Raw genomic sequence first — 20,239 nt, forward strand, 5'->3', positions numbered from 1 at the left:
AGAAAAAACACATCAACTCTGGGTCTCATGTCACCACTACAGATTTAGCATCTCAAGGCATCTGCACAGAAACAAAACAAAGCTCCCCAGATAATTCTGATTGTGGCTCAACGAAAGTTTGGGAACCATTCATTTATTTCAATAACTCCAGGGAATGGTGTTTTAATGCCTTTTGAATCTTCTGCAGGTCCTGTGGGTACACACTCTTCTTAGTTAATGACAGTGGCTTTTGAAGTCTTAAGTATCCTTTATCATGTGAACAATGTAGAGGTTCAGGGACTCAAATCATTCTTCACCTTGCTGTGCTTTTCCCTCTGTGCTTTCATCATAACAGAGTTTTCTGCATATGTCTCAAGGAATTTTAATTGGAATCCTAAGATGGAAGTAAAAAGATTAAAAAAAAAAGATTCTTCTAGAATGTTTCAGCAATGCCCAGGCTTCTGTGTTATAGAGCACTTCCTATTGTGTTACTTCAGGTAGTGATGCCTGAAATCTCAGCTGATTTTGGGTCATGACAGGCCTATGTAAATCATCTATAAATGGATTCATTATGGATATTATAAAAATAAATCCAACACTTGAGGCTTTGGGCAAATATACCATATAAAGAAATCATACCCTGGAACAATGATTGACCCTAGGAGCTGCAAAAGAGAAAAAAATATCATGATATTATATTTTTATCATCTTTTCTTAAAATTACTGTATCTAGAGACTGGAAGTCTGTGCATAGCTCTAGGGACAGAAGAGTACCTGAGATGTGATACCTCAAGCTTTCTAGCACTTTGACCACCAGTATTTTCCAATACTATCCGTTCTTTACTTTGTATATTGCTGATCTCAAACAGAATAGATGGCTTGCTACAGGGATAGACATATAATAGGCACCATATCTCTGTAAAGGTCTGTAAACTATATGCTGTAAAGGAATATGAAGGATGTGCTATAGGAGAAATTGGGAAAAGCTTCACAGAGGAGGGAACATCTGAACAGAGTCTTAGAGAATGGGTTAGTTGTGTGCCAAGCAGTAAAGGGTGGATAACAGGATGACACCCCAAGCAAAGGGAATAGCATGTGCAAGAGTCGAGAACGATTCCCATTCTCAGCCTCGTGATTTTGGCAGCCTTTTGCTGATGTTTTTAGGCCGTGAATCTGGGCTTCTGCAAGTCCCTTTGCAATAGGAGCACAGGAACTTCATTATGAGTAGACTGAAAATCTAGTATGCTCTAAAATACAGTTCTAGGAACAGCTCCAGAATGTTGGATAGCTACAAGGAGGAAGCACCAAGAAACAGGAGCATGCTGACCTTATCACACCATGGCAAGAAGCATCTTCCTGCTGGTCCTGGGCAGAAAGATTGTACCATTTCTCCCCAAGTGTCTGTCATGCTTGAGAGTGAAATATTTCTTTGTAGATAGATGCTAAGACAAAAAAGAAGGGGAAAAGAAGCACTCCGCAATTTGGATCAAACCAGCCTTACTTACCTAGTCAAACACGTGTGAAGTGAGGAAACTTGAAATCTTTTTGTTGCTTTGTTATGTGTTGCTTTCTTACTTATCTCTACTTTGAGTGATCCTGAGAAAATAGGAAGCAATGAAAGAAGGGTTTTATTATGAAATATTCATTACAAAGTGCCACTTTAAAGATGTGTGTGTAGTGTGTGTGTGTGTGTGTGTGTGTGTGAATTCATTTCAGATTCCTTTCCCACATAATATCTAGTTCAAAAAAAATAATAATAATATCTAGTTCAGTCACCACAATATGTTGTAACATTATTATGGTTCCTACATTATTACAGTTCCTAAAGACAAATGAAAAATCTAAGATCCAGAGGACCCCCCAGTGAGTCTCATAAATGAAGAAGCCACATGTTACCAAATTTTTGTACTTTGCCTTAAGTAAAATATTCCTAATATTAATAACCACTGTGTAGTAATCACTGATTATTACCATCACTAAAACAATTTGTCTGGCAGAACATTGTCAAAAGGGTGGGAAAAACTTTTAGTAGTTTTATTAGCCTATTTCATCTGAAAGCCACTCTGCTTTACTGTTAACCTAATTTTTTTAGCTATGTTGTAAATGGTAGGTATCATCAGCCTTAATTTGCAGAGAATATAATACAAAGTGAAACATCCAGCATAGGGCAAAGCTGGCATTTGAATCCCTGTCTCCTAATTCCGCGTATAGAGTTTTTTCCCTTAGGACTGCACTGCGTCTTGTGTTAATGCTATTAGTATTTTGTATTAAAAGAGCAAAAACTGATCACTGTTATTTTCTCCAATTACTACCATTCATTGCTGTTTGAAAATTGAATTCATCCAAATAACATGCAAAAACTACCTGTGCATGGGTGTATACAGAGGTATAAAACAGCCAAGTAATCTTAAGAAGTCATTACCAAGAAATTTTTTTCAGAAAGTTCTTGAATAACCATTTGAAATGTCCATTAATTCAGGTGAATTATATCATCTTGCTTAAACTTACTAGGTATCATTGGTAGTTTTATTGGCATTAAAATTAAAATGACATTTAAATTTGCTGTTTTTGTTATTGATGTATGTTCATATATGTAATAGCTATTTGGATTTTATTAGGTGCTTCCTTTATAAAAATTATTTACTAGGAATGATGGCCAATACATGATATGTATCTGGAAATAACACCATTTGACCTTGAGGTGTCCTACATGCCCATTTCACATGGTCCCTGCTAGATGGATTTTACTTTGTCGAACCTCACCCTCTGCATTTATTCCAATTCCTTCAGCAGGGACGATTCTGATACACCTCATGCCATTTTTATTGAATAGGGCTCTCTAAGTGATAGGAGAAGAGTACAAACACATCCTAGTCCTTCAGCAGGTTATATTTTTATTAGAAACTTGACATGAAAAAGATGAGTTACCTAACAATATTAGCTGTAAATTCTGTGAAGTGGTTCTATAATTATTTTCCTGGAGGTCTCAGAAAGAAGAATGTACTTGGGGCCAGGACAAAATTGGAAGGCTTCAAGAGGGAAGACTCAGGGCAGGCAGTGCTTAAGCACGGAGATTCCAGCATCAGATAGATCTGGGTTTAAGTTTGATTTTACCCCTAATTCTCTAGGAACTTTGGCTAACTAGTTTAAGATGTCTCAATTTGTTTATGTGTGTGTGTGTGTGTGTATATATTTCCATATATATATGGATATATATATATATATATATATAAACATATATGGATATATATATATCTTAAAAATATATATCTCAGAGTCATTTTCAAAATCCAGTGAATGTGTTGGTAGAGTATCATACAAAATAATAGCTGTCTCAGTAGAAGCCACTATTGTTACTGCTGCTGTTATTAAAATTAAAGCACGAATATTAGATCTGGGAGTCATAATCCATAGTTTTTCGTCCATAGATTTTTAAAAATCATTATTGTCCAAATGTAACTCTTGCTGGCTGTTTTTGAAAATAATCTTAGTTTTTGGGAGTGCCTGGGTGGTGTAGTCAGTTAAGCTTTAGACTCTTGATTGGCTTAGGTCATGATCTCAGGGTTGTGAGATCAAGCCCTGCTTTGGGCTTTGAGTTCAATGAGGAGTCTGCTTGGGATTCTCTCTCCCTCTCTTTCTCCTTGCTGATGTTCTCTTTCCCTCTCTTTCAAATAAATAAGTTACTTAAGAAATAAGATAATAACCTTAGTTTTATCCTTTTTCGTTCTATGTTGATGTTTTATGATTATCTTATTTTTTCCCTGCTTGACTGCTGATGTGTTGATATGTCCTATTTTGAATTTGTAGAACATATTTCTCAGAGACTTTACTTGAAGTATGTTGTAACAAAAAAAAAGTAGATTCATATTTGTAGTCTATTTAAGAAGGAGCATTTTTATTATTGTACTATCATACGGATACTAATGTCAATAAACATCATATAAATCAAACTATTTAAACTAGTGATTTTTATTAATTTTTAAAATTGTTTGTTTTCCAAAACATCAAATGAGGCAGAGAGAATTTTTTATTTTATTTAATTTTTTAGAGATGCTATTAATTATATTTTTAGAGGAAACAATCATTAATTAGAAATTTTATCTTGGTTCCCATTCATCTCTGGCATTCGTATTTGTGATTTTGCAAGTCTCCTGAAGTTGTATTTACATTTGGTCCATGTGTATGTCTTTTTCAGGGAAAGGGTCTATATGTCATCAGATCCTCAAAGAGATGCTTAACTCACTCATTACGAAAGATAACATCCCTTGGCTAAGAGGTCACCAGTGTCTCAACCCAGTTAGTTATATTGATGCTGCTTAATTAAATAAAAGTCAGATTTCCATTTTTCTCTTACCAGAGTTAAGGGAGACGGTTTGAAGAGAGAATGAAATATTTCATGATGGTGGCGGTGGTGGTGTTTCTGATAATAATATCAGAAAATATAATGCTTATACGATACATTATATACCATGTATGGAATTATATCATGATGTATGGTTTTGATATACCTTCCTACCATATATATTTGCACATCTCCTCTGGGCAGTACATATGCAAAGCACAGTATGGAGATGGATAAGGCATGAGTTCTTTCCTCTGAGAGGGATGCCAGGCAGGGAGAGTGACCCCATTTAGTAGTTGTCGACATCAAGTCTCCATGTTAAGATTGGTTGTACCTGGTCTTACAGGTAGACGGTAGTCAAGAAGAGATGCAAGAATAACTCTTCTGAACCAAAATCAGGTTCTTTATACTGCAGCATGTTTTCTGTTGCTTAGCATAGAACTATTACCCATACATTTTTACTTATTCCTCTTATATGTGATTTTAAAATGTCATATTTGTTCTGCTTCCATTATTGCAGTTTTGAATGATGATTCATCAGTGCAGTGGCCTATTTTAGTGAACCACAATAGCTTGGGTAGAAAGGAAAAAAAAAAAAAGATTCAACATACTCAGGAATGGAAAGCAGCCATCTTTTTATAGCTAAAATTGCAAACATCTGGCAATTACTCTATTCTACCTCCCTTCAGAAAAGAAGAATCGTCCCTTCAACTGGAGCCTGCCGCTGTGTCTAATCAAGACAGCTATGCAAGCCTCAAGGAGCAATAGGTTTTGATTCAAGGAGGCCATTGCCTAACCCAGTTGGCCAGAGTCTCTTTGGAAAGTACACTATTATTTAATGCTCTGCATATGGTACTGTATTATATAATGATAATAATGGTAATATGGCAATTAATGGCTGTAGAAAATCCCCTCTTGCTTTTCTGCCCTGGCTCATTTGTGGTGGCTCTTATGGCAGCTTTTATATTTTGAAAGTTAACTGTTCAGGTCAACTTTGCCTCTCTGTTCTCTGAAGCTTTTTGTGCTCTGGAACAGAAGGTTCAGCTACATCAGTCCAACCAATAATTACCAGCTTGATTTTGTTATTATAAACTGGTCTAGTAAAATGTTCAAGGAACAAATCAATTTCTTTTTAAAGCCTGACAGTGATCTTATAGTCAAAAAGCAATTTACTATGGTTATGGTCCCTTTGTACCCCACCCTTATTTCTTATTGAGATAATTGTTTGTGAAACTAGTTCTTCCCTCGCTGGCAAAAGTCAGCTCTGCTGGCAGGGGAAGTGAGAATGGCTGGTGGTTTGTAATACGGCTGAGAATCAGAACTTCTGCATTTTTCTCTTGGGGTTAATGCCAGCTTTCACTCTGGCCTTGACCAATCTATTCCCCATTTACCTTTCTCTTCCGCTAGGCCACTGGAGGGTAGAGGTGGACTTTTCCTTTCCTGGGTTCTGCCAACCTTATTACCACTGTTCTCTTTTGCCATGGGCAATCTTGGTCAGTGATCCTCAGTAATTTTGAAGGAATGGAAAAGCTCTAGTAGGAAAAAAAACGAAAAACAAAAAACAAAAAAAACCCAGCAAGGTTCAAGTATGGTGATGTTCAAAAACAACCTCAAGTACTAAAAATAGTCTGTTTTCTAGTGTTAGCATATTATGGTACTTGGAAATCATAGAAGTTTTGTGGGGGCCCCCGAGCTTATTTCATATGTCTGTCTTTTGCTTTTATGCCTTGGGTAGAACTATGTTCAGTACTGAAAGCCACAGCTTTTCCCTTGATACAAGAAGTTTGCTAAGTACTGTCTCCTACCAGTCTTCCCAAAATCCCAATGAATTTAGCAAACATCTCATTAACCTGAATGCAGTGTTAGAAGAGGTAAGAATATAACCAGGAATGTTCTGGGGAATGAATGAATGAATAAATGAATGAATGAATGAAAATGAACAAGTAGTCCTAACAACCCAAAATGGGTATCTTAATCCATATGGTTATTCCATGCAGAGCCATAGTGATCTCTGGAATTCCAAGTGCATGTCCCCTTTGCTCTGTCTCCATCCAGTGTGTTCTTGGTAGCTCTAGCCTCTCTCCCTCATAGAACTCATCGTAGAGCTTGGAACTTGCTTATTACAAGCTAGTATTCTAGCTCGTTTGCTTTTCTCCTTGAGGACATTGCTCATGTGGAAAGGGTATGCCAGGGTCCCTTCCCTTTTACTTTAGGGTGTCAAGTCTGCACACTTCTGAGAATACAGCCAGTGCCGTGTTGCAGGGGACAAGGGGCTTTAGATGTCTCTCAATGATTCTCTACCCTCACTACACTTACTAGTCATCTGGGACCTCCAAAAATTACCAAGGCTTGGGCCTCATTCTCAGATATTCTAATATCATTGGTCTGGGACTGGCACCCTTTTTGGGGAACCCTTCTCAAGTTTCAGAAAGTACTGAGGTGGCCCACTCTCTTACCTGATACTAATCACTGATATACCATCGTCTTTGGACAGCTCTGATGTGTTTTGAAAGTTTACCTTTACCTTTGATTTGAAATCTGCCTTCAGAAAATGTGGGCATATCTCTTAGTCACATTTATAATCTCTAGCCAGAGTTTAGTTAGTACTTAAAGCTATAAGCACCTGTCCTCCAAGCAAAACAACAACAACAACAACAACAATAACAGAAAAGCAACTATGGCAATGTGGTCACTTTTCTCCAATTGTGACCCAGTCCTCATTATATGGGACCTCTCCCTTTACCACTTTTGAGTTATAAATCTCTGGAAAAGGAACGGAAGGGCAAAAATATCAACAAAACAGGTACTTACTCTGGTAGGTAATGTCAGAGTTACCTTGTCAACTAGACAGTTTGGCTTTGTGAGGAGGAACGCTGTGCTGGTCACCGTTAAATTCACAATGCCTAACATGGTCCAGGCACAGAGGAAGCATTCCATGAATAATTATTGGATAAATAATAGTTACAAAGTTTATTAAGGTGACTCAGTTCAGATTAAATATACAGAAACTGGTAGTTTTAAACATTTATTTGTTTCAGGGAAAGAGAAAATGTGAGTGGGAGGAGGGGCATGGTGAGAAGGAGAGAGCAAATCCTCAAGTAGACACCCCGCTGAGCACAGACCCTCCCCGCCCCCCTCCTGAGAAGGTCCCTCCAGGACCCTGAGATCATGACTTGGGCTGGAGTCAAGAGTCTGACCCTTAACCGACTGAGCTACCCAGGCACCCTCCAAACTGATAGGTTTAAATGTAATAATACTGTAGAAAATATAATGGGAGAAGTTCCCTTTTGCAGAGGGAATAAAGCTTAAAATACCTACTCACAAGTTTAGTAAGAGATTTGAGGGTTCTCTATCCAAACAACAATAGCAAAACTAAAATAACGACTCTGAAGCTCCCTGGAGGGACATGGACTTCATAGCTGTCCTCTGGTGCAGAGATGTCCTCTTAGGCAGGTTTGTTTTGGCTTGAATATATGGTGGAGGCAGGGACAGATTTTATTTATAGTGTCACCTGCATTACCTTTAGATTAGGAAGATATTTCCCCATATTTAGGTGGAGGCTGCTACTCCTCAAATCTGCTTTTGGTCCTAATTTTGCCTTTGAAGCTTGCAGTCCCTTTTTTGTATGAACCCTTCATGTCTTTAAGATAGGGATCTCTCCCTCATCTCCCTCTCCTCCCCTCCTTCAAGCTCGACAGTTCCACTGCAGTGTTTCTAAAATTTTAAAAACATTTTTTTTAAATTTGAGATTTAATTGGCATCTAGCATCGTATTAGTTTTAGGTGTACAACATAATGGTTTGATATATGTTTATATTGCCAAATGGTCAACCACAGTGAGTTGAGGTAATATCCATCACCACAGGTAGCTACACTATTTTTTTTTTTCCTTGTGAGGAAAACTTTTAAGATCTAATCTTTTAGTAAATGTCAAGTATCCAAAATGTTATTATTAACTATGGTCACCATGCTGTATGTTATATCCCCCGGGACTTATGTATCTTATAACTGGAAGTTTGTACTTTCTACCTCCTTTAATTATTTTTATCCACCCTATCCTGGAAAGCCTCATCTGTCAGGATCCAAAACTGAATGTAATGCTGTTGCATCAGTTGAAGAATGGCAAAATTCTCCAAGAGGATTCTTTTTCCTAAGCCAAGATGCGAATACCAAGAATTGCCATTACAATTGTTAGCACAATTTGTCAGGCTCAGTTATAACACTGTTCAACTTAAAGAAAATATGATATGTGTATGTATATTTACTAATCTATATACACATATATGATACATATGTACTAATAATGTGATATTTTCACAGTGACTTTTAAAAAATCATGTATATATATATATATTTTAAATATGATTTTCCCTTTCTGTACATGGAAAAGAGTATAGGGTGTTGGACGGTAGTAAGGCCAAAAATGAATTTAGATCTTTCCTATTATTAGATTAAGTGGCCTGATTAGAACAAGTAACATTTACGGATTAATAAATAAGTTGGTGTTCTTGGAACCCAAGCAATTCTAAATTTTGAGGAAACAAACTGGAAAAGCTAGAGTGCAGAATGACTAATAGTAAAAGCAAAGCTCTGGTTATTAAGAAAATTATCAGAATGACTTATATGATTGGTCTTTGCAACAGCTCTCCCTGGTGTATTTTGCTTGCAGGTTTAAACTGTTTTATAGCTCCTTAAATTTTATGCTCACTTTCTTTTTTTTAAGAAAGAAGGATAATCTGCTGCTTTTCTCATGCTTGGGTCAATGGTTTATTTGGGTGTTGCAGTTACACGCTACCACTCCGTGGTTGTAGTGTGTCTCAAGCATAGATTCATTGGAAAAGTGAACAAAAACTCTTCACACCTTACCTGTACAGTGATTCAACAAGTCATTTTACAGTTATACTCACCTTTGTGATTTGTGATTCCATGTGTTTGTTCAGGATGTAAAGAACACTAGAGTAATAGAGGCAGGTGATTCAACACTCATAGACATCTGGAGAGGAAGCACTGGCAAGATCGTCTCCTAAAAACTTCTAAATATCTTTTTGTGCCAACCTGAGAAGGCATAGGCATAATTCAAAGCCCACGTTCAGTAAAATTAAAATCACTTTTATACCAGCACTGGTGACTTTGAGTCCTCCCTCCATCCCGGTTTAGATATTTTTTGGATATAGGTTTTATTTATTGTGGTATTTTTCTTTCAATTAATTGAACCATGTCAGGTGTAATTAAGGTTTTTTTTTTTCCCCCTCTCAGTTTTTTCTTTTTTGATTTCAAGTGATTTTATTGTTTCCAAATTTTTATTGTTTTATTGCTTCAGCCATATTTCCTTTTAAAGGTTGTGTTTCTGGAGGCAAGGTGTTTTGCTAGTCACAGATCTATACCATTCCTAAGCAGCTTATCTCTTGTAGTTTGCTCTCTACTTGATGTAGTACAGATAAAAATTATGAAAATAGTGTCTGTTCTAGCTTGAAATTGTCATTGGTAATTACCTCTTATCCTGGAAAAAGGTGTTGGTCCAAGGTTGAGAAAGGAGATGTCTTAGGACCTATGCCCATTTTAGGGTCTGCCAAAGAATTTTTCTTCTCTGGAACAGCTGCCAGGACACTTGTTGCTAATAGACCAGTGCATTAACCGGGCATTTTGCTGGAAGTAGAGGAAGGGCAAAGCTAGAGCCATAGAGGGAATTTCAGGGCAAAAACCTCATAGTTAGAAGCTGGGCACTATGCTTGAAGTGCCCTTCAAACATCCTGTTTTCAGAAATAAACCCAACTGTCATAGCAACTGTTATTTTTTCCCCAGACTTGGTATAAAGAACCATGATTCCTAGTTAGTAGCTAGGATCTATTGCAAAGTTTGACTTTGTTCTGAATGCAGTCTTAAAACTGTGTGCGGAGACTCCATTGAAATGGGAGAACCAAAGGGCCTCCTGAAATAAAGGTAATTTTACCTTGACCACACTGAAAGGAAGTGGCAGCCAGTCAAGAAGGCAAAGCCTTCTTGATAAAAGAGCTGACCAGATGGAAGTGTGTCCATGGGAAAGGATACTTGCTGTTGCCTATTGTGGCCTACGTCTATCACTGAACCACCCTGGGTTGGGTTCCTCAATTGTAAAACAATAAGATTGAACAATATTATCTCTTCACTTCCTTCCTGTCCTAAAATTATATGAAAGTATGATTCAGCTGCAGAAATTGCGTAAAATTGGTTACTCCTGAAGGGCATGACTAAAATTGTTCCCATGGAATATTATAAATTCAGTTAGGCTGTGGAATGGGCCATCGGCTCTCCATTCTGTATTCCTTCAGCGTGTTCCTCTGCTGCTTCCGTACCCTCTTGGTTCTCTCATTGGAGGCTAATACCCTTGAATGTTCTTTTCTGTACACCAGAGTAAAGTAAAAATTGATGTTCTTAAGTACCTACAGTTCATATCGTAACTAACATTTTATTTGTTCCTACCATATGCTAGGTATCTGATGTATCATCTTTATAGCATCATTTGAAATTTGGTACTAATATTTCCAGTGTTCACATAATGAAATTGAGGCTCAGGGAAATTATAGTTAAGTGGCCTGATATCCTGTGGCTAATCATTAACAAATCTTTGATTTGAATTCAGCTCTAACTCCAAATTTCATAATCTTTCTGTGTTTCTATTGTATTTTTTAAAAAGATTTTATTTATTCATGAGAGACACAGAGAGACAGAGACAGAAACAGAGACAGAGACATAGGCAGAGGGAGAAGCAAGCTCCATGCAGGGAGCCTGATATGGGACTTGATCCCAGGATTCCAGGATCACACCCTGAGCCAAAGTCAGATGTTCAACTGCTGAGCCACCCAGGCGTCCCGTCCCCTCTATTGTATTTCATATGTTGACTCTCAAACTCCATACAGGAAATATTTGTTAAATGTATACCCACTGAGATACATATGTATATATCTCTGCCTAAATATATATCCATTATTTATCTATCTTATTTGTCTATCTATCTATCTATCTATCTATCTATCTATCTATCTATCTATCCATCTATTCCATCAGTCAGAAAGAGAAATCTATATTTTTTATAGTATTTCAAATCATAACTTTGGTAAAAGGACTTTATTTTTAATAGAAACCAGAACCTTAAGGTGAAAGCATGACGTTCTAATGGTAAAATTTTAGGTTTCACTCATGGGGTATTTGGGAATTTGGGGAGCATGATATCTTTAGAGATATGCTATAGATGATATGCAAACTTGGCCTTGGTAAGAAAAGTATTAAAAATTTTCCAAGTTAACCTTGTGGTAGGGAGGAAAGTAAAATACATGAATGAGTGTCTGGCTGGCTACCTAAATCTTCCAGGGTAGTGTAAGGGAAATACAAACTAGGGATGGATAAAGATCCAGAATCTTTTGTTACATTCTTACATTTACTTTAAAAAAAAAAGATTCCTGGTCCATTTGGAGGGCATGAAAACCTTTAAAAAGGAACATATAACCATTTCTTTTTCCTTTTGCTGAAATGTTTGGTTGGGGGGAGTGGATAGGAGCCTCAAGGGATGGGAAGAAGAACTTAATCTGGGCACTAATCATTTATTCATTCAACAAACATCTATGCCAAGAGCCGTGCTGAATTAGAGATAAACAAGATGTGAACTTTACCTTGGTTGTGTATGCCTGAGAAAGAAGGGGAGACTGGAAGACCCTGCCTAAGAAGCTGATCAGGGTTTTCTAGCAGCCTTGTCATTCCTTATCCAAGCTGAGATTATGCAAGCTTATCCAAGCTGAGATCCAACTCAGGACTTTTTGGGTTTTGTTTTTTTGTTTGTTTGTTTTGTTTTTTTCTTTTTATTTACCTATATAACAGAGATGGCCTGAAGCTTTGTTGAAATGTATTTCAGTGTGAATATTGGCTTCTGTAATAGTAGATGCAGTTCATCTGTCATGACCAACGTTTTAAAGGAAGATCCAGAAAATTCTTAGACCCTTCTAAAACAGAACTTTGGACATCTTAGTCTGATGGCTGTGAGAGGGTTAATAGAGCCCGTCGTTTTGTAACCAGGCTCAGCGATCTTGTATGAGCCATGTCAGGGTGTTGTCTGCACGCTGTCTTTGCTGATCACAGTAATCGGGTCATAAGAGAAAGAGAAGTAATAGAGTGTCTCTTAGCAACCAACCCCAGGAGAAAGAGAAAATTACTCAAAGCCGGCCATCCAGCCAGGGAAGTAGAAAGCAAAAATGTTCTGAAAGTCTGTTGAAAGTGCCCAGGGACATGACTCCTATGTGGTATCTCCTATAGGCTGGCTTGGGGTCTCTCTTATAACAAAGGAAAGAAAGAAAGAAAAAGAAATAAGTGAACAAACAAAGAAGACTCCTCTAAAACTGAAACTTTTCTTTGCCTTCCTTCCTCTCTCTTTTGGTAATTTTTTTAAAACTTATCTCAGAAAGTGGGGGAAAGGGGCAAAGGGTGGGCGGGGACCAAGGAAGCCTTGTTTCCTAACATAGGACTGATAGTCTCAAGCATGAGTATATGTCAGGGAGGAACGTGGTGGCTCTTCATTGTACCCAGTATTTTCATTTGAGATCTGGATTGCTCTCCCAAGAAACAGGAATGCAAAATCTAGAGGTGATGGATAAGATCTGCTTTTGCCCACCCTTCTTGTTACCTATGTGGCACTCGGTTCTGTAGCTACTCATGTTTATCATTACAGACTTTGGCCCAGGGGAGTAGCTTTGAAATTTTTTTTGAGACAAGTGGTGGTAAGAAATACATTTTACATTGAGATTCCACACATGCATGTGTACCTGCACACTATATATATATATATATATATATAAATATGAAAGAAAATTTCACTTAACAGTGTAGGCTCTTACTTGACATGATGTGCACTGATGTTTCCTATTCTACTTCAGTTTTAAAAAATACTTTTGGAGGGCAGCAAATTGATTTTTTGACCTATTAATGAGTTGCTTTTTACAGTTTGAAAAGCACTAGGCTAGGATCAGCATTTGGCTTCCATTTTAATTTTATCAGAATGATGCCAAACAGCAAGTTCAGTGATGGTGAAGAGCCCTTGGCCAGCATTGTGATGTTCAGAGTAATGGTTATTTAAGCTAATATTTCCTTGTTGTCTGTCAAGTAGATGTATCCTGAGATACTGGCTTGAAGTTTAGGGAAATAAACCTGAGGCAATTCTTGGACTGTCAGCAATTTAGAAAGGTACTATATCATGACCAAGAAGCACCGGACTGGACTCAGGCAACTTGGTTCCACTTCGACACATCCTTTTCTCTCCTGGAGCCCCTCATTTGCTGGGATTGAATTAGATAATGCCATAAATTCCTTCTTAGTGTAATATTTGGAATTTATAGCTGGAAAGGGTCCCATAAATCATCCAATAGAATCTCTCTTTCTCCAAGATTCAGTCCTCAAGAAGGACCATGGATAGATTTCCCTACATCCTTTAAGGTTCTGTGTTGTGTTAGGAAGAAACATCCACTGAAGATTAAATCCTATTTCTTCATTTCAGGTATCTCAGTAGTATGGGAGTGAAGACAGGTACACAACTAAGTTCAAGGAGAGATACAATTTGTTAAACACTACAGTTAGGGTAAAATTAAAATCAGAAAACTCAGAGGAAAAAAAAAAGAAAACTCAGAGGAATGGATTGCTTAATCTGACTGGAAAGATGATGAGTGAAGGCTAAACTAGTATAGGAAACTTCTGGGCTGGACTTTGAGGAAAGGAGAAGATCCATGCATGGAGAAGTTGAGGATGGTAGACCATTGTAGACAGGCCACACTTTGTAAGTCATGGGAGAGACGACACTTTGTAAGTCATGTTAATTGCCTCCTCTGAGTTGTTTTTTGACCTCCCTGAACTCACCAGACTTGATTTTTTCCACCCCCAAATTTTCATATTTTATGGGATTTTTTTGTTTCTTTCCAACTAACATGACCCCTTGATAATGACCCATTGCTCACTGCTCAGTGATAAGGTAAAGTTTGATTAAATAATATCTGTACTGCATTTCCTGCTACTGTGAGACATGTGCTCATACAAATACAGGTGTTATTACAATGTTTTTCTCCCTCCGGGGTGTCAAAAGTAAAGAAATACAAATTAATACCTGCGATCTTTTTAGAACAAATAATGCTTGAATATAAATATACATATATATTTCTTCCCCTTTAGACAGATCTTCATATAGTTTTGTTTGATATTTAATACTCCACCATTTGCTTCAACGTGGATGGAACTGGAGGGTATTATGCTGAGTGAAGTAAGTCAGTCGGAGAAGGACAAACATTATATGTTCTTATTCATTTGGGGAATATAAATAATAGTGAAAGGGAATATAAGGGAAGGGAGAAGAAATGTGTGGGAAATATCAGAAAGGGAGACAGAACGTAAAGACTGCCAACTCTGGGAAACGAACTGGGGGTGGTGGAAGGGGAGGAGGGCAGGGGGTGGGAGTGAATGGGTGACGGGCACTGGGGGTTATTCTGTATGTTGGTAAATTGAACACCAATAAAAAATAAATTAAAAAAAAAGAATAACTATCATATTTGAAAATGTAAAAGACTATTAATTAAAAGTTTTAAGGCCTGAAGTAAGATAAAATTTTAATTGTAAGGATGCTTAATATTAAAACACAATCGCAATGAACTAGCAAATTGTGAATGCAAACACAACATATAAATATCTTTTCTTGCAAAATATTGATCTAATCTGCCATTATGTTTTTAAGATGAGTATTTGCTGTGACTGGCTCTTCTGTTGTATAAGGACTTTACTTTACTGGACATTAATAAACATTTTACAATGCTTCTGTCATCTCAGAAAGTAACAAGAATAGAGTTACAGATTTTACTTTTTTAAATATGGATTTTTATATTTTATTTTTTAATTTTTTGTATGGCTCTCTGGAGCGACCCATGCTCTGGAATCTGTAGAATTGGTATAATCCTAGATCACCTGAAATATAATGCTGTACTTACAGGCTGAGAATGGAGACAAGATAATAGAAGAGTGTTATATACCTTTGACCAACATTATTTAATGGGATTGATTGAACTGAAGTGTGACAGAAAGACGCAATAGTGAATGACATTGATTTTTTTATGATACTACAGCTTTAAAATTAAAATTTAAATTTAAAATCTTAAAAAAAAAACATAGAAATACTCTCCATTATTGGGGATACTGGGTGTAATGTTCTTACTGATGTCACTTTCTGAACTAGACTGGCTTGGTTATTAAGTCAGTTAAGGGAAATAAATGCAACAATCATAATGGACTTGAGAACTTTTTAAAAAAGATTTTATTTATTTATTCATGAGAGATGCAGAGAAAGAGGCAGACACATAGGCAGAGGGAGAAGCAGGCTCCCTTTGGGGGCCCTTATGCAGGTCTCGATCCCAAGACCCTGGGATCACGCCCTGAGCCAAAGGCAGACGCTCAACCCCTGAGCCACCCAGGTGCCCCATGGACCTGAGGACTTTGTAATTTTGCTTTGGTGCCTTTCCTTGAGGAGGCTCCAGGCACTCACGTACAGAGATACATTGTTCAGTCACCTGGTTCTCTAAAGCTTTCCTACTGGCAGAGGAGACAGAAAGGTGTGTGGCGGTCTTGAAGTTCATTTATTGATCTGCTTCCTCTCCACAGGCTTCTTCTAGGGCAGGATTCCTCTAGCCTGTACTCCCAGCACTTTCTCTGTTCCCAATCTGATTTAACAATGATTAGAGTAAATATATTTCCTTAAATCTCCATGACATTTTACATTTGTAGCACACCTTCACAGCCATTATTTTATTTGATCTCTAGAACTCTTTTTTGATACATAAGTGGCAGGAGTACCTACTCTCACTTCATAGGTGACTAAGCTGAAGTATCCGAAGTTGAGGTCACCTGGTGTCGCTCACTTATGAAATCATGGTGCCAAGAGCAGAGTGAAGGGATCCTAACTCCTTACCCCAAGGGAGAGTAGTTAGGTCATGGAAGGTCCCTGCTGGTGTTCAGCTCAGATGGTCTGTTTGAATGCTTCTCATTTTAGATGAAAAAACTGGAGGCTGAGCAAAATGGAGGTACTAGTGTTTCAGAGGTCAGTACACAGAAGCAGATTTTCGATTCCCTGTCTTGGAGGTGGTTAGTTAGCATCACATCTCACAGATTTAACGCTGCCAGATTCCCACTTGTGATCGTAGCAATGTACAGAGCCGTTGTTACCTGAGAAGTGTGTGTGCATTTCCTAAATAACTCCTGTTTATGGTTGGTATCGTAACTATGTACTTAATGTTCTTTTAAGCCTGTATGTACTTGGGGCCCGATATTTGTCCAGTACTATTAATTGTCTTGGGAAAAAAGAATAACAAAGACTTAAGATCTGGGATTTATATATAAAAGACTCAGAAGTGCTTTGGGGTGAGATTTAACAAATAATGAACTGATTGGAAAATAATCAAGACTTTACGGTCAGTAGGGATTTTGAAGAAAGTCATATATTTTTAGGCCTGGATAGACCAAGGAAAGTGGGGCCTGAAGGCTGAAAGGTACAGTTGACTAAGAGGTGAGGGGTAGGGAGAATGGTGGTGGGTGGAGCGTGTGGGGGTGGCCAGCTGCAGTGGAGGCATGTGACCGTGATGGGGATATGAGAGGAGATTCACAGGCCAACAGGGAGTTCTAGGTCTGCCAGGTGAAGAAGGGGTGATCAGAGGGAGGGAAGGGAGACTCTGCCGGACTTTCAGCCTGGATCCTGGAACCAACCACAGTGTGGGGTCAGGATGTAAACTCCTTGGAAGTCAGCCATTTATATAGCTGCTCACATGGTCATAATTAGAAATTAAGATGATGCTCTTTGAAGTTAGCAACTTTCCTAAATAGCACTTGATGCTGCTGATGAATGAGACTGAGGCACATGACTTCTTTTGTAGGCTTCAGGCTAAATGGATCTGGGAGGATATGAGAGCTTCCGTTCCAAAGTGCCTGCGTTTGACTGACACGCTAAGTAATGCCTGGATATAATTTGGGGAGTACTTGTGTATCCTTCAGAAGGAAAAGTTCCTGCTATTAGGATAATTTGTTACACACTTGAAGTTTTCGAATATATTTCAATCAGAAAAAATCCTCCTTGGAATATTTTTTTTCTTTGTGAATGTAGGTAAATTTGAAGACTTTCCATACATTTCAAAATGTGCACAAGCTATTTTATAAGAACAAGAAAATTCATTTTGAGAAATATAATCCTCTTGCCCATCATATCAACCTTTTTCTTTATTTTTAAGATTTGATTTAATTATTTGAGAGAAAGAAGGAGAGAGAGAGAGAGGAGAGAGGAGAGAGAGAGAGAGAGAAAGAGAGAGAACACAGCCGGAGAGTGGCAGAGGGAGAGGAAGATGCAGGTTCCCTGCTGAGTAGGGAGCCCGATGTGGGGCTTGATCCCAGAACCCTGGGATCATGACCTGAGCCGAAAGTAGCCACTTAACCAACTGAGCATCCAGCACCCCTCCATTTTCTATGAACTGATTTGTTCTTTGTCAATCTGCATCCCTAATTTTTATAGTATGTAATTGAGGAGAGATCTAATTTTTAATTTTTCTTTTTTTTTTTTTAATTTTTCTATTTAATGTTATAGGGTAAGAATTTCCCTCATTGTATAAGTGGTGACTTATATAGTCCTTAGAGAAGCTATACTGGAATTTATTTAATTTTTGCCATACTGCCTGTCATATGTGTTGCCTCCAGCGTTTTTCTCCTGTAGGACATAGTGAGGGGTTCCATGGGTACTGCTTTTTGGGGAGGTAGCATATTGAAGAAATTGGGAGCATGTTTATTACTGGCTGATATTTTGGCACCTGCCAAAATATCCTTTTCCTTAAATCCCATCCTGCAGTAAGTACGGCAGTTGTGGTGAAGTACCTAGGGTCCAGGAAGGATATCTGGACCTTGCTCTAGAAGATTTTCATGTATGTGAGGCGGGTGAGGATGAGAGGGGTGGGCTGTTTGTTGAGCCATACCCATTTCATTTAAATAGGCCCTGGAGATATATCAACTGGGATGAGAGAGAGATGGTCCAACTACACTGCCCAATGTGGTCTCCTTTGGGGCTGGATCATGTAGTTTCTTTGCAGTCAGGACAGTCAAGCATGGAGGGATGGTGATAAGTGAGCAAGCAGACAGAGGTCGATTGGCCTGCATGACCAGAGTCATAGCTGTGCAACTGCAGGGGACTGATTCTGTTCTCCGGAAGACCAATACAAAACCCCAATCTAGGACCGACTAGGGTAATGATAATAATGAGAAGAAACTTTTCTGCATTGTTACCTATGTTCCAGATATTATTCCAAGCATTTTACATGTAAATATGTAAATATTCTATTTTAATGCATGTTATTATAAATATATTTATTGTAGTTCCTTCTTTTGTTTCATTGTTTCCGAAGGAGTATGAATCTGGAACATAGCAGTAGGTGCTCAGTAAACACCTATTAATTCACGGTTGGAGGGAAGAAGGAAGGAATGGATGAATGGATCACTTAATACATATACCTATCTCTTGGAGGTCTAATCTTGACCTTAGAACCTTGGTTCAGCTATAACCAGGTCAGAGGAGGTATGGCCATTTCACTGAAGCAAAATCTTAGTTAAAATAAGCTAACTGCAGAGTGTGAAAGGATGCTATTCTCTAGTTTCCAAATGTATTAGTTTGATTTATTGTTGTCTTTTTCTGATAAAGAGAGTAGTCTCCCCTAAAGTTTAGTGATTAAGTCACCAGCCGCCTTTTCTATTTTGGTAGTTGTGGTAATTGATGTTTCCTGGAAATTTTCCCCCTGTTCTATTAATACTGTCAAAGGGGGTTACAGCCGTGAGTCACTCCAGGAAGTCAACCATCGTTTGCTTCCTCAATTTTACCAAACAGTCCCCATGTACAAAATCAACGACTTCTGCAAATGAGTTGCTTTATAGCTCTCAAGAAAATTCTAGATAATACAGCTTTTGTGGTTCATTCTGTTCTTCCTGCTATGATGGGGGATAAAACAAAAGTTGATGTTTTGTTTCTTGGTATTCTTGAAATCATTGACCATTTAGGTCACCGGTGTGGTCTCTCAGCTAAGAAAACTCCCACCTGCTGTCTAGCAAAAGTCCCTTGGCACTCATCTTTGCAAAGTGACACCTGGTGACAGGGACTTAGCAGTCGGAACTGAGTTCATGAACTCCAGTGTAGTCTGTGCTTCTTAGCAGTGTACACCTGGCTTTATGTTTCTGTATTCACTCATTTACTCAGTTTTTAATTAACTAATTAATGAACACATTAGTTCATTCAGTACCTAATGACTTACCTCTTGAGCACTGTGTACTAGGCACCATCCTATGCACTGAGGATATTGTATAGAGTACCTGCCCTTCGGAAGTTTCCAGTCTAGTTACCGTAAACTGTATTATTGAATTACCCACTGGAAAAATGAACTCAGAGAACATATAGTGCATAGGCTTGTTCTAAAGGTATCAAGTCCAACTGACATATGTAAAGTTGTGAAGAAAAAGGCAATTCATAGTAATTATGTAGCTTTTTATGCCTGGAGTTCTCATTATTCCCCCCACCCTGATAAACACTGAGATGGAACTTAACTTTTTCCTTATTTTTAAAAAAGATTTTATTTATCTGACAGAGAGAGAGGGAGATAGAGAGAGAGAGAGACGGAAAGCGAGAGCACAACCAAGGAGAGTGGGAGAGGGAGAAGCAAACTCTTCACTGAGCAGGGAGCCCAATGCGGGACTCGATCCCAGAACCCAGGGATTATGACCTGAGCCAAAGGCAGACACTTAATGGACTGAGCCACCCAGGTGCCCCAGAACTATGCAGTTCTTGTGGTACTTAAATTTTTCTAACTTGGAAAATTGGTAATTTATGTTCATGTTTTAGTTTCTCTGC

General features: G+C 38.1%; 1 protein-coding gene and 1 long non-coding RNA gene across 10 annotated transcripts in view; one reads left to right on the forward strand and one right to left on the reverse strand.

Annotated features, from left to right (window-relative positions):
* The window catches only part of LOC478670 (LIM domain containing preferred translocation partner in lipoma), a 603,162-nt gene that overhangs the window by 165,463 nt on the left and 417,460 nt on the right, over positions 1-20,239 (forward strand). The gene's annotated exons all lie outside the window — the stretch shown is intronic.
* Positions 143-12,396, reverse strand: LOC111093965. Its single transcript, XR_005383901.1, has 6 exons — positions 12,161-12,396; positions 9,813-9,966; positions 9,228-9,375; positions 5,713-5,853; positions 1,485-1,575; positions 143-373 (listed from the first exon to the last, which is right to left on the reverse strand). It is a non-coding gene; the product is annotated as an uncharacterized LOC111093965 (long non-coding RNA).

The sequence above is a fragment of the Canis lupus genome, chromosome 34 (assembly GCF_011100685.1).
Source record: "Canis lupus familiaris isolate Mischka breed German Shepherd chromosome 34, alternate assembly UU_Cfam_GSD_1.0, whole genome shotgun sequence".
Classification (NCBI taxonomy): Eukaryota; Metazoa; Chordata; class Mammalia; order Carnivora; family Canidae; genus Canis; species Canis lupus.